The 13,873-nt window shown below is 36.0% G+C and overlaps 1 protein-coding gene across 7 annotated transcripts in view; it reads left to right on the forward strand.

Annotated features, from left to right (window-relative positions):
- Positions 1–13,873, forward strand: part of syt1a (synaptotagmin Ia) — a 1,201,488-nt gene that overhangs the window by 588,099 nt on the left and 599,516 nt on the right. For all 7 annotated transcript variants that reach the window (XM_039761735.1, XM_039761726.1, XM_039761732.1 and 4 more), the window contains one exon: positions 1,805–1,860. The gene's annotated coding sequence lies outside the window, so the exon portion shown is untranslated. The remainder of the gene's footprint in view (positions 1–1,804; positions 1,861–13,873) is intronic.

Consider the following 13,873-nt stretch of genomic DNA (forward strand, 5'->3'; position numbering starts at 1 on the left):
ACAGAATATGGATTAACTAAAGTAGCCAGAATTTATAATGAGAGATTTAGATGAAAAGTTGACTCATCTAAGGAGGGTTGCACAAATTCAACTTTCCTACTAAAGTAATGTGGCTAGCTGAATGTAAACAAGTGATGGCCCAAATGTTGTTTTTTGTGAGTGAATGGCATGCCAGTGAGTTATTGTGAACCACAAACATCTTGTCTATACAATATGTTCTCAATCATGTCATTAAATATGTTCTGGCTTCAAATTACATATTTTTTGTATCTATCTTTATAACTTTGATTTTAAAAAGTAAGCATTTTGTAATCGTCTGTAACTCCACTGACATACCAATGAGGAAATGTTTGTCTATCCATCAAGATTTATTCTGCTTTCTTTTGGACTGGCATTTTTAGCCAGCTAGTAATTTGTTTTAGATCTATTTAACAACCTGATGAGCAACAGTACCTAATTACACTTCTGAATGAACACCATCAAATGGTATGAGTTGGGAGGAGCATAGACACTTACAACAAGGCAAAAATCTAATAAAATCTGTATTTACGTATGTGATGAGCCTACAGGGAATTTGCTTAGTTCATTAATTTCTCAGTGAGCTTTACTTATCTCGGCATGGCTTCACACACGTCAGTCCTATTCATGTACAGTATATACCTTTTAATATGGTCTATCAGTACATGTACATAATATCTGATTTGATTTTATTATTCTCATGACTTCCCCGTCCATTCAAATCTTGGGACAAGATACTATCAGTATGGAGCTTGCCTGTTCCATTCATATCTTTTGGGTTCTTGGGTTTCTTGGGTAAGATGGCTAGCGACTCTACGATGGGCCTGTATGACTAAAGGTATCCTGCAGTGGGTTGGTACCATAGTTCCTCTGTGTCAAGTGATGCCGGGATAGGCTGTCACCTTCCCCTGTAATTCTGAATTGTATTGAGTGAATTAGAATAGACAGATTGATATATAGTATAGACATTAACTTATTTTTTACCCTAGCTTCCATGTATAGATTTGTTTTTGATTAATTTTCTTTTCAAACATGGGTGCAGATCTCAGCTTTTCTGTGTCAGTGTAAAACTGGTGCCTTTTATTTAGTTTTGTGTTTTCAGTGTTGGATGGTGACAATACCCAGACTCTATTACATTACAAAGCACTTTGGTTCTCATAAATTATGCCTGGCCTTATTATTTTAACTTACAGCTGTTACAGTAGATTTCTTTAAGGTAGAGCATCTGCAGCCACATTAAACTAACCCATTAAAAATGTCCTGCCTCCCTTAACTGTACATTTCATTCTGTTGGCTTGGCTCTCTCATTTACAACCACTCAGGAAACTGCTACTCTGGTTAAAAGCCCACACTTGGTGACAGAGAGTGTTTGATCAGTGATGAAAATTACTTTCATTGCAAGAATATACACTGTGATCAACAGATCTGTATTCAGAGCAGCACTAGCAAAGTTTTGAATGCTACAAAGTAAATTAATTCACACTATTAAAGAATACTCAAAGTTCTGAGCTGATGCTAGGAATGCTTTTTATGTACAGCCTAAGCACGCACTTCTTTGGAAGTCTGATTTCTTTTACTGCTTCTGCAGCTTATACTATTTTTCTAATCTCCAGATTGTGAGACTCAGAGGAAGGATGACTCTGCTGGCTAATGTGCAAAATCTACAAACACCTTGGAGATTACAAGAGCGACATTAGCCTCCAGACATCGCCTTCTCTTCCTCTTCTCTCTCACTCTTTAAGATATAAAACCTTAATTCATTGTACTTTTTTATTTCTTATTGCAGTAAACTGCTACTGAATTGATAAAAGAAGAGGATTCCGTAGGACAGGCAGTCAATTTGTAAGTATCTCTTTTTTTGTGATATTTTATTTTGTCACATTGCTGCCATCTATGAAACCTGTGACCATAAAACTTATGGGAATCAATATAGAAAATAAAGGTTTATCCATTTTTCATAAAAGTGCCTGAAAGCTGCCTTTTCTAGGATCTTTGCAAATAGGTACCGCTTTGAACAATCTGAGAGCATTCTAGAATATCCATGGTGGACTGATTATATTTAGAAACCAAAACAAGCAAGATATTTATTCTCATGGAAAGCCATTCTTTGTTGTGTTGGAAAGGGCGCATGGAGAGGGGGAGTATTACTCTTACAGCCAGTTATACTTGCTTTCCCCTTTATTTGCTTCCAAAGTCATTTTCTTCTGAATACATAAGAAATATCTGTTTTATTCTGTATGTATTGTTGGACTCATTGGGTCAGTAATGGAACCTTAAAACTGGAGTGAAGACCTTTTCAACAATAAAGTTCATACTTTGCTTTAAAGTTCTTATCTGCCATTTTATTAATCTGAGTGATGTTGAGATTGAAGAATAATTATTTTTAACATAGTTATTTACTATTTATAAGTATTTTATTTTTGGGAATAAGTTTACAAATGCAAGGCTTTAACTTATTGGAGAAAGACGTTAAGGTAATTTTTGGCTTTCCACACTAAAAACCTATTGAATAAACTAGGTAGTGCATTTTCTAAATAAAATCACTAAATACTTAAATACAGAAAATATTTAAATACAGCAGATCAAATTACGAGAAATGCATTGAAATAATTTAGGCCTAACTATGTATCTATTTAGTAAAACCATGTGGTCCAAATTTGGGGTTGTGGGAAGTCTGTGCAGGAGTTGCTGGGATCTACTGTGACAGAGTGAGGATCTCTGCTAAAAAGGATGAGATCAGAATAGAATGGCTGCATTTTCAGATTGAGAGGACCCAGGTGAGGTGGTTTGGCTATCTAGATGCAGTGCTTCTTGGAGCCTCTCACCTAGGAGGCCGTACAAGACAAGACTGAGGAACAGACCCAGGACTCTCAAATGGCCTGGCATCATATGGCAGTTTCCTAGGATGTGTTGGAAGGACTTGCTGAGGAAAGGGCCAGCTGAAATTAAAGTTGTTAGGTTATATGAATATGTGACACATGAGTACACTGAGTCCAAAAGCTTTATGAAAATCAAACTTATTCCAATCAAAACAGGAACAGTCATTCTGTTTATTCAAATGTGAGGTACCACTTCAATACACATAGACATAACAAACAAGCAGTGACGGGGCAAAGTTAGTGGCTGGGTTAGAATATTCTCCGCATCAACCGTCGGGCAACAGACCCTTTATGCAGCAAGGCTGCGAACTTGCATTGTCCTTGGTGGCCCCGTACACATGTGGTGGCCTGGGTGACAGACAAGCAACCATCGACAGATGTGTTAACCACATTTTGGCATGCGGCACAGTTGGGGAGGATCTCAAAGGGTCTTAAAACTCTCAAAGAGTACTTAGAAAATATCAGAAGTTTTAAGGAACATGCAGATTCCTCACAGACAATTTCTGTGCCAGGCTGCTCTGAGGCTGTAATGTTAGTCACTGCTAAGCTTTGTTATACTGATTTTATTACAGTTACACAGAAATACATGACTTCCAAGATAAGTAAAACGCATTTCAAAATATCTTGAAATGTCATTTTATGAAACTTCCTATCTTTTCCATTTTGCTTCCAATCTATGCATTTAATGCTATCTTGGAATACATTGAAGATGTTAGGAAAGTATTCTGAAGTATCTTGACAGGCATCAAAGATATATCTGCCTGGACAGGTAGTCACTTTGAAACGTCTTGCAATGCAGGTATTTAAACCATATTTCATTCAGATCTGCTCAGTCCATTTCAGAGTTACATGGCTTAGATTAGCAAGGCAGAAACTTATGCATTTCAGCGAGGGGTTAAATTCTTGTTTCATGTCTTTTTTGTTCATTTTTGAGTTATTTATTTAAATGTTACTTTTGCTACTTATTTACATTGTTCCGTTTTTAATTGTGTATTGTGAGTGGATCCCCAAGAGGTGGGACCACCTGCCCATCACTTCCAAGGACTGCCCTCATGCCTATAAATGTGAGGATTTCCCACAGTACCTGGTTGTCCAATTGAATGTGCTATGGAGTCAGTGAGTCTATTTGGGGGTTTTATGCTGTACTTGTGTGGTTTCTCTGAATTGCTTTGACCATCTGTTCTGTTTGTTGACCATTTTCTAGATTGCTGTATTGGGAATTTTTTTGCGTTGGACTGCCTTATTGTTTTAGCAATCTCCTGTTGACTTTTGGCTCCACATAGGTTCATTGCTGTTAAGAGCATTTTTTTTTTTTTTAAAGAGCTTATGTTTGCCCTTACATTTAGACAGGGTTTGAGGATATTTTATATCTGATATTTGAGCATTTTTGTAACTCTTTTGTGTTATGGGACTCTTAGTTCATAACAAAACTAACTCAAGGCAAATACATTGTCTATTGCAGAGAACACTTGTGTTGGGCCTAACTTTTGAATTGCTAATTAATGTCATAAATAGGACTTTACAATGTGGCAGGTCAAAAGTGCAATACCCAGAGGAAAAAAAAAACACAGTACACCCTGGGAAAACATGCAAACTACACACATACAGTGTCCAGACAAGGACTCAAGATGAGGTATTAAGACAGCGCAGCTATTAGCTAAACAAACAAACCTTATAGACTGAATGGTGTCCTCTCATTTGTCAAACTCTTATGTTATATTTGAACTGAGAACTGTGGAGCAACAAAGCCCCCACACCATTGCTACCATACATGTTTCAGATATCTTGCTACACATTTCTAAAAATCTTGAACTTTTTGATATCACAGAATAAAAGTTGCTGTGTTAAATGACAGAGTGAGCCATGGTGTAATTTTGGTACCATTTTATCACGTATAGATTTTAAAAGATGCAAAATAATGAAAGATAAATAATATTTTTAACCCCTTCAAATCAGGGTTCTTTGGAAGCCCGAGCAGGATCATGTACAAATTATTGACCAACTCGGGATTATCTGCCAATTTATCCAACCTTCATATGGGTCCAATTTATAATGATCAACTAACACTAACTAATGTTGGGGGGAATTAAAATAAATATTAATTCATCTAGGCTTTTATTCTCACAGATTCTGTGTGGAAAAACCTAAGCCTTTCTTATAGCATTATTTATTTATTTGTTTATCATATGTCTCACATGTGGTTCAGATTGAAAATGAAGTGCTAGTGAAGGAAAAAAATGTCATTTTTCTCAGTTTTGCATCAAATCTCCTAATCTTTGAATTACTGCTGTTCTTGCATCATAGATATCACCAATCTAGACCTGGAATGGTCCCTGGCTGCAGTCGCTTATGATATTTTAAACACTTTTATTAGCTATGTCACAGTCACAGGCTGGAAAAGGAACTTTCCCCAACTTGTACAAAGAATCAGGACATTGTCCTGTGCCTGTCTGGTAATGGGTTATCTGTACCCAGAGGTTCCTGGTGAAGTTCACAAACTGGGAATATCTTGTATGTCAGCATCATTTATTGGAGATCTGAGGTGATACATGTTACCCAGAATTATTTCTACTGATCCAGTATGTTAAAAATTTTTTATTTCAGTTCTCTTACAGTTTGAATTGGAGGATCTTTTTGATTAATCTTTTTTAGTTAGAAAAGTGATATTATAATGGGTTGGGAGTGTGGGATTCTCTAGGATTTTGTTGTAGGTTTAAACTCTGATTAAGTATGGCAGTGACTGAGCACAGGAATCCAGTGAGTTGGCTTGGAAGAAATGATTCAGTTAATAAGGTGCTGAGCATGATGAAGCTGGGTGTCAAGCAAGATGACCTATGACCTGTTTATCCAAACTGGAGCACAGTACTCTGCTGATTTGTCAACCATCATCAATCACCCCATTTGTCCCACATAATTTATACAAGGTGTTACTATAAATTTTTATTTTTGCTACAACATTCATGAGAATCTTCTTAAATGGCCAGCTTTTGTATTTTGAAAATGGGTTGTTGGGAAGGAGAGTGTTACTGAAAATTATTTTTGAGTTCTGTTACTCAAATGGAAACAGCTCACTTTTTCATTTCTCAAATCAGTCTCATTTTCTGGCATTGTTATGTTTAGGTTTTGTTTAATTATTTTTTCCTATTATACTGAACTCTATTCATGACTTTTTATGCTCTAGTTTAAGTCTTTTGAGGTGCCATTATTTTTTCATTGAAGGTAGTCTTAGCAAGGTTGAACTTACTCATGACTTTTTCAACACCTTTTTGATTTATTGTATATGATGTAATTTTGAATCATAACTGGTATAGCATTGTTATGAGAAAACAACTTGAAGCTCATGGCATGTAACGTCACTGTCATTACAGTATAAAAGTCAATGCTGTACATTTCTTATCCAAGATTGAGGATACCTTTTGGGCAGTGCTTTTTAGTTTAGTCTTTCTGGTAAAAGTTATTAGTGCTAAAAATTTCATGTTTTTGTTTTGGATTGACATTTTGGTTCAGAAATTGATGTTAGACTAATGCTTCACCTAGTGATCCAAATTCAACCCAGCCTGCCTTCTTGTTACTCCTAGCAGAACAGGAGGTGGCATTCAAGATTTGGTGGACAAGATTTTTTGTTATTATGGTTTCAGTTCTTCTGAAGTCAGTATCTTGTATGGCAATTGCAAAATCATCTGTAGTGATGAATGAACACTGTGGAGTTCACATCACTGTGAGTTCAGCAAAATCATGAAAATGTTCATGAATCCTGAGCAGTGTATATATATCATTGTGCTCACAGAGTTCCAGTCTTGGGGCACACATTAGCAGTGCAACAAACTTGTGGCATGAGACTGGCTTATTCCATTGTTTGAGGTCACAGCACCAAGTGCAGCCAGAATTCATATATATATATATATATATATATATATATATATATATATATATATATATATATATATATATATATATATATATATATATATATACACACAGATTCACTTGAGGTATGCTCAAAGGAAAAGTGCATAGGAACAAGTCTCGCACTGTGGAAGATTTGAAGGAAAACATCCAACATGAAATTGCTGCTATTCCACCAAGACGCTTGCTGATACATTTAGGAACATGGAGTGCTGTGTCAAAATGTATCTGGCAGAAAACAGAAACCACTTCCAGCATCGTATATAATGAAATCGATTACACATACGTCAAGGTATATAGCATTTTTTTTTTGGTTTAGATTGCTTCATCCTAATGGGAGTTACAATAGAATATTCAGGACCTCTTTTGAGTGAATCTCCCTGTATATATACATTTTGTTTCAGATCTCTGTGCAAATGATTTGCATTTCTTTCATTCAAGAAGAAGTTAGTAATACATCTTTTGTTATTATTTTTTCACAGTGTCGCATTAATCCTCAGGGAAGGTTACTTTAATTGTAGTTCCAGCATACATGTAAATTAGCCATGCGGTACAGTGCTGCCGGCATACAAGGCCCAGTGGTGGCAGTAATAATATTCTCATTATAGTCAGCTAATGTATGCCTCAAATGAAAATATTGCAAGTTTTTCAGGTTTGTTTCTTTTCAATGAATACAGGGTGGAAAGCTAGAATATTTTTTGGGTTGTGACATTATGCAGTATGCAAGTATGAAAGTTTTGCATATGGCTGCTATAATTCTGTGATGTCATGCTGGCCTCGCAAAGTATCATGGGGTGCTGGAAAAAAATGCAACTGATTGCATGACAAATTTACAAAAAAATATGCAAATAACAAATAATGCAGCATATTTGCTATGAAAATGTTTTTGGTAAATTTTGCTGACCAACACTAATCATTGGCATAGGCAAAATTCTTTGAAGTTGTTTCCATTAAATCAGAAATGTCTAGAATAAAAATAGGAAAGCTAGGGAAGAGCCTTGAGGAAGATCATTGTGCAGGTTTCTTCTCTTTCTTGCTTGTTTTGTTCCCCCATTATAGCCTAGATGTACCTGTTTCTCAACATGTGGTCAAATAACTTGGCTATTCTGCCACAGGGAACAGCTCTCCATAATGTCTCTAGACTGTATCATAGGCAGTGGATGATGATGAGGTTAGGAGCACACACTGATACAGTGCAATGCCACGCCCACCACACGACAAACCAACTCAGGATCCAGATTCGGACCCGAGTGCAGCCATGCAACCTCGTGATACCTCAGCACCACACTAGTTCAGATGGAATGGAACAATGCAAGGTTTATTTATAGTGGCTGGAGTGCCAATTCTGCCACCATCCCCCAAGTTTTTCCCTGCAGGTTGGAGGGCCTACAAGCAATTGCAGGTTAAGGGCCTTGCTCAAGGGCTAGGCAGTGGTAAGACTGATAAATGCAGCAGTTGGTTTTAGTCACCCTTGAAATCTGGCTACACTTTGTCTAGTATGGAACAAAACCTAGTCCATACAGCTTTGATTTGGCCTAAAGCCCACTTGTTCACTGATATTTGTTCCAAAGTCTGTGTCATTCTTTTCAGTAGCAGAAGCTATGTAGGATTAAGAGTAGTAGCTTTCAGCTTCAATTCATGGCTCAAGAGATTTTAAAATTTGGATTCTGCAGGTAAATTCCCATGCCTTGGTATTATTTCATGTATGGATAAGAAATTATGGGAGAAGTGCATCAAAACCTTGGGCTTTTACCAAGTTTAATATCTTTGAGTGCTCTGTTGATGTCTTTGGCAGTAATAGGTTGTGAATATTCTAGGTTGGGATCAGTCACAATTTTAAAATTTCTTAGCTCTACTTTGATTTTTATGGTGTATTTCCTATCATGCTTTTGATAATTTGGTTAGACATGACTATGGAGCAACTTCAGAATGTCTTTTAGTTACCTTCTTGCGACATTAGGCACAAGTCAGGAAAAAGTAGGACATCAGTCCACACTCACCCATGAATGCGCACTAAATCACAACAGAGAAGATTTGAAAACAGAAATGAGCCAAAAGCTTTAGGACAATTGCAGAGGAAGTATGCAAACTCCACATGGGCAGAACCCTAGCTAGAAATAGAAAATGGGTATAGGACCTGCAAGGCGATAATAATTATCTTTACATTTTCTCCTTTTATTTCTTCAGATAGAAATTAATGTCCCATCTGGGGTGTTTTTCTGCTGTGTATCTATTGTTTCTGGGTTTGTTTTGTAATTCCACAACTGTAAACAGAATGTATATTTTCCCAATTAGACTGGTTAGACTTTCTAAAAAATATGCTCTGCATTCTAATAACATGTGCCCTGCATTAATTTTTGTTCTCTTTTAGTTATGATACTTCCCATGCCCCTAGTCCTTTGAAATCATTATTTTAACAAATGTTTCTTTGAGCAACATAATTTTTTCATTACTGAAACACTTCATACTCTAACATTCCCTCCAAAATATGGGCCATAACCATTTCTGGCCATATCAGTTGTGTTTATTAGTGGATCCACGGCCAGTTTGGTAGGCACCATCATTAAAGCCTGCATCTAATTGCGCTCTTATCAGCAAGTGAGCCATATGGCACTTAGATTAGGACCCCACTAATACAGAGAGTGGAGAGTTAGATTTCAAAGCTGGCTCCTTGGGGATGCTTAACAGTACTGCAACCAAATTATTCACTGTCACTCTCCTTGTACGGCTATAATGTAAGTCCATTATAGTAGCATTACTATGTACGAGAGATTTTAGCTTAGAAAGGAAAAGAAAAACACATGCATGTCAAAAAAGCATCTCACTGGGTAAACAAGAGTTCTACAGCCTTTTAGAATATTGAAAGAGAGGGTTCCTGTCATTCATCCACATGATTTTTTTTGACATCTCTGTTCACAGTATACAATCATGCTGCCGCTTGTGTATCGTTTAACATAATTTATTTTTAATAACCTATTAAATGGAATATATTAGATTAAATTAGCACCATCAGTAATATTTGAAACATATTGGTTTGATAATGTTAACTGTTAACACTTTAGCTTTCATAATGTTTTAAATCACTACAGAATGCATACGCTAACTACACCTACAGTATCTGCTTTTTTCAATTCAGTGGGAGTGGATTAAAAATCGTTTATCCCATAATCCTCTTAGATAGCCATTGAAGATAATCCATGTAATATCGCTAGAAAAAGAAAGAAAAAAGATATCTTTTCTTTTACTTGTGTCATTTTACCACTGAAGGAATACAATGCAGAGGCATGAGGTAAATGCTAAGACCTTGCCTCTAAATATTTATTCTAGTTATCCCTTGACCAACCGAATGAGCATCACATATTAACTGCCTGATCTGACACAAAGACCTTATCTGTGTACTGTCACTAAATAAAAAGCAGGAGGGCTTGGCATAGTCACCTGCTAGCTTAAAGCCTTCATCTGCTCACCATTGATTACTGTTTGATTCCTTGTGTGTCCAATTGAAATGAGAAAAGAGTCTTTTGTTATTGGGTATGTACTTACTTGACATATCTCGTGCCGAGTCGTCAGCCTTGGCCAGCATTAGAACTGCTTTAAAAAAATCAATATGCATAATAGACAGCAAACAGGCTCTTTGATTTTGGTGTCAACAGTGTGATCACATTATTACAGTATATATTTGTTGCCTATGAAATGCTTTTGTAGAAGAACATCTATAATAATAATTGATTTGACTAAAGTCATTTTTCAAAAATAATAACATTGTATGAAATTACAATATATTAACGGTTAAAAGTTTTAGAACACCTCAGTTTTTTATTCAAAATGAATCAGTTCAAATGCAGTGAATCACCTAAAATGATGGAAAGGTAAGCAGTAAAGTGCCAGAGGTTTAAAATTTAAAGTTTAGGTTAGCATAAAGGGAAATATTAGAATATTACAAATGGGCCTTCTTTATGGAACAACTAATAGGTTACAACCTACAGATGCTCTGCAGCAATTAAAGTAAATTAAGCCTTGCAAGTTAAAGTAAACAATTTGCACAGGTGTCCCAACGTCTGTTGATTACTTAAAAAAACCCTCAGTGTCTCTTAAAGCAGAGTTGGAACAGACTATGTTACTCCACCCTCTGAAGTGATACTTGGACAATACAATATTAAACTATAGAAAGTTGAAAATTCCAGTCATATTAACAGGAATACATAAATTAACAAATTAAATGAGACAGAGCATTATTATTTGTGGGGAGAGCAAAGTTAAATAAAAATGGCAGCTCTTCTTCTGTATTAGAAGCCATCCAGACTATAGAGTAAAAAACAAAAAGTTAAATTATACTTCTCAAAAAATGTTTTTGTCATTTCTGTCATCTCTTTTTTTGTTCCCTTAACCTTGATCTCTCTGTTAGGGTATGCAAAATGATCACAGACTTGCAACACAGATGCAATATGCTGTATCTTAAATACAATAAAAGATCTATATCGATTTGTACTTTGAATAAATAACAACAGTTTTTTCCATGAATGGCACTCTAACCAATTGTTTTTTCCTATGCCTGGTTATGTTAGCATATGCAACAGTCCTATGAAAAATAAAAATATTATTGGCTTTTGTTAACTCATTGACTGTCTACTGCAGGGGTTCTTAACCTGAGGTCCGTGGACCTCTAGGGGGTCCATGGATGGGTTTCAGGGAGTCTGTGAGTGTCAGATAGAAATTAACATTTATACTCCTTATATAGCATGGTACTGTTGATTTAGAGTAGATGTAGTAGTAGTAGTAGTAGTAATGGTAGTTGAAAACATAGTAGTAGTAGATCTGTTTTAATTTGCACAAGAGGATTGTATTTCATAATTATAATGAGTGGCCATCACTTTTTGTATAAAAAAGGAATTTTTTTTTTGCATTGTTTACTTTAAAGTTTAATAATACTTTGTGTATGCCATATATGTATAAGACAATCAAATCTTGATAAATAAAGTACATTATATTCATTGCATGCAAAGTTGTGTTTATATTAATATTTTCTAGTCCATAGCTTCATCAGATTCTTAAAGGAGTCTGAGACACAAGAAAGGTTAAGAATCACTGCTTTACTGTATAAAGTTACATCCATCTATTTCTTAAACCCACTGATACTGAGCACATTCACGGCAAAGCTGGAGCCTATCCCAGCAAGTATCGGGTGCAAGGCAGGTACAATCGCTGGACAGGGTGCCAGAGCCATTGCAGGTCAAACACACACACACACACACACATACACAAACACTTAAAGTTACATAGTGATTTTTTTTCCTACTTAGATCTTTGACGTTTGAAAACTGTACTCAATTATATCCCTAAATAAACAGTACATGCACTTTCTCAATATAAATACATAAAATAACTTCATTTTGTAATACTCTCTGCTGCTCCTTTTTAACATAACTTTTTAACAAGTTATTTGTTTTTGAAAATTACACTCTGCTTTTCCACAAAGTAGAATTTTTCTTTATTCTAAACAATCTTTAGTATTTGGGCAGTGTGAAGTAGCTTGTCTTGTCAAGCTCAGGCACTGGCCACAAACTGTGTGACACTCAGAACCTGGGTTTAGGAAGTCTGCTCTGCCCTTTCGGTTCTTTGTGTGTGGTTATGAAAGCACTCAGGCAACTGTCCTCTGTGCTTTGATCTGGTGTACAAGGTGTGTTGCCTGAACCGGAGTGGTTGTTACAAGTGATTTTCCTGGGATTGCTTCAAAGGTTTTTTGTGCCTACATATCCTGAATGCAGCATCTCAAAACTCTTTGGTGTATCTGCCTTGGTCTTTATTACAAGGGGTTCGACTAATATTTATTACGTATTGAGATTGCTATTCCTGTTTCTTTGCTTTATTTTCAATTCTAATCCAGAGATGTTCCAAATAACGTTTCAATTGTGTGGATTGCTCTTGTGACACAATTGACTTTTTGTTATCAAGCCTAGTTTTTCTCTTATGCTTTATTTAAAATAGGTAAAAATGAATATTATATTATTCATAATATCATGTTTATTTACTGTATGGTAATAATATTCATATGTGATAAAATGTTTATTCTTGTAAATTAATCGAGTTTGCTTATGAAGGTTTGCTTAGTAGATGATCCTGACATCAGTTCAAAGCTGAGTGAGAAAGAAAGAAAGAAAAAAAGAAAGAAAGAAAGAAAGAAAGAAAGAAAGAAAGAAAGAAAGAAAGAGAAAGAAAGAAAGTGGTCACAATATTAGATAGATAGATAGATAGATAGATAGATAGATAGATAGATAGATAGATAGATAGATAGACAAATAGGTAGATAGATAGGAGAAGAATTTTATTATAGAGTATTTCCTTCTAAAACAGTCTACCTCCATTGTCTGTACATTTTCAACAATCTTCAGAATGTGAATGTTGCATCCTTCACTGTCCTGTTTCTGTGGTATGTAAAAATAGAGCTGAATACATAAAGACAAATGCAGTTTCATTGTACTTAAGAAGCCACCTCTTTGTGATTCTTGCCACACCCACATCCCAAGGGATGATCCTGGTACAATGCATGCTAAAGGACATGAAGCACACCTGAAGGAGTAAGTCTCAGGCTGCATTGTGGTGAGTAGGTTCATTGGGACCTCATTGTAATTTAATGCGCTCCGGTCATTATCTGAATGCTGTTGTATTCCTCTCTCCTGCATTTGTTTGCTAAGGGTTGTGTATAAATGTGAGTTCTGTAGTTTACCAATGCTTAGTGCTTTCACAAGTCGTATAGGATAAGGGTAGGGTGTGGAACAGAACATGGGCAGTTTCTCTCATTTGCAGCTGCTTCATTTCTGTGTCTAATGAAATGTTTTCCAGAGTAGCAGCAGCATAAAGACACACAAGTCTCCTTCATTTGGGCAAGTTTAGCCTCCACTTCATTTCTATTAATTCACTTTCCGATTCCACTTCTTGCAGTACAGGGCTGATGAGTGTCAGAGTGTTTCCCAGCAGCATCAGGTGCAGGGCAGCTCTGAACAGAATGCCACTCCATCACTCACAGACACAAACATTCAGTCACTCATATCAGGCCATTTTAGATCCACCAG

The sequence above is a fragment of the Polypterus senegalus genome, chromosome 8 (assembly GCF_016835505.1).
Source record: "Polypterus senegalus isolate Bchr_013 chromosome 8, ASM1683550v1, whole genome shotgun sequence".
In the NCBI taxonomy this organism is placed as follows: Eukaryota; Metazoa; Chordata; class Cladistia; order Polypteriformes; family Polypteridae; genus Polypterus; species Polypterus senegalus.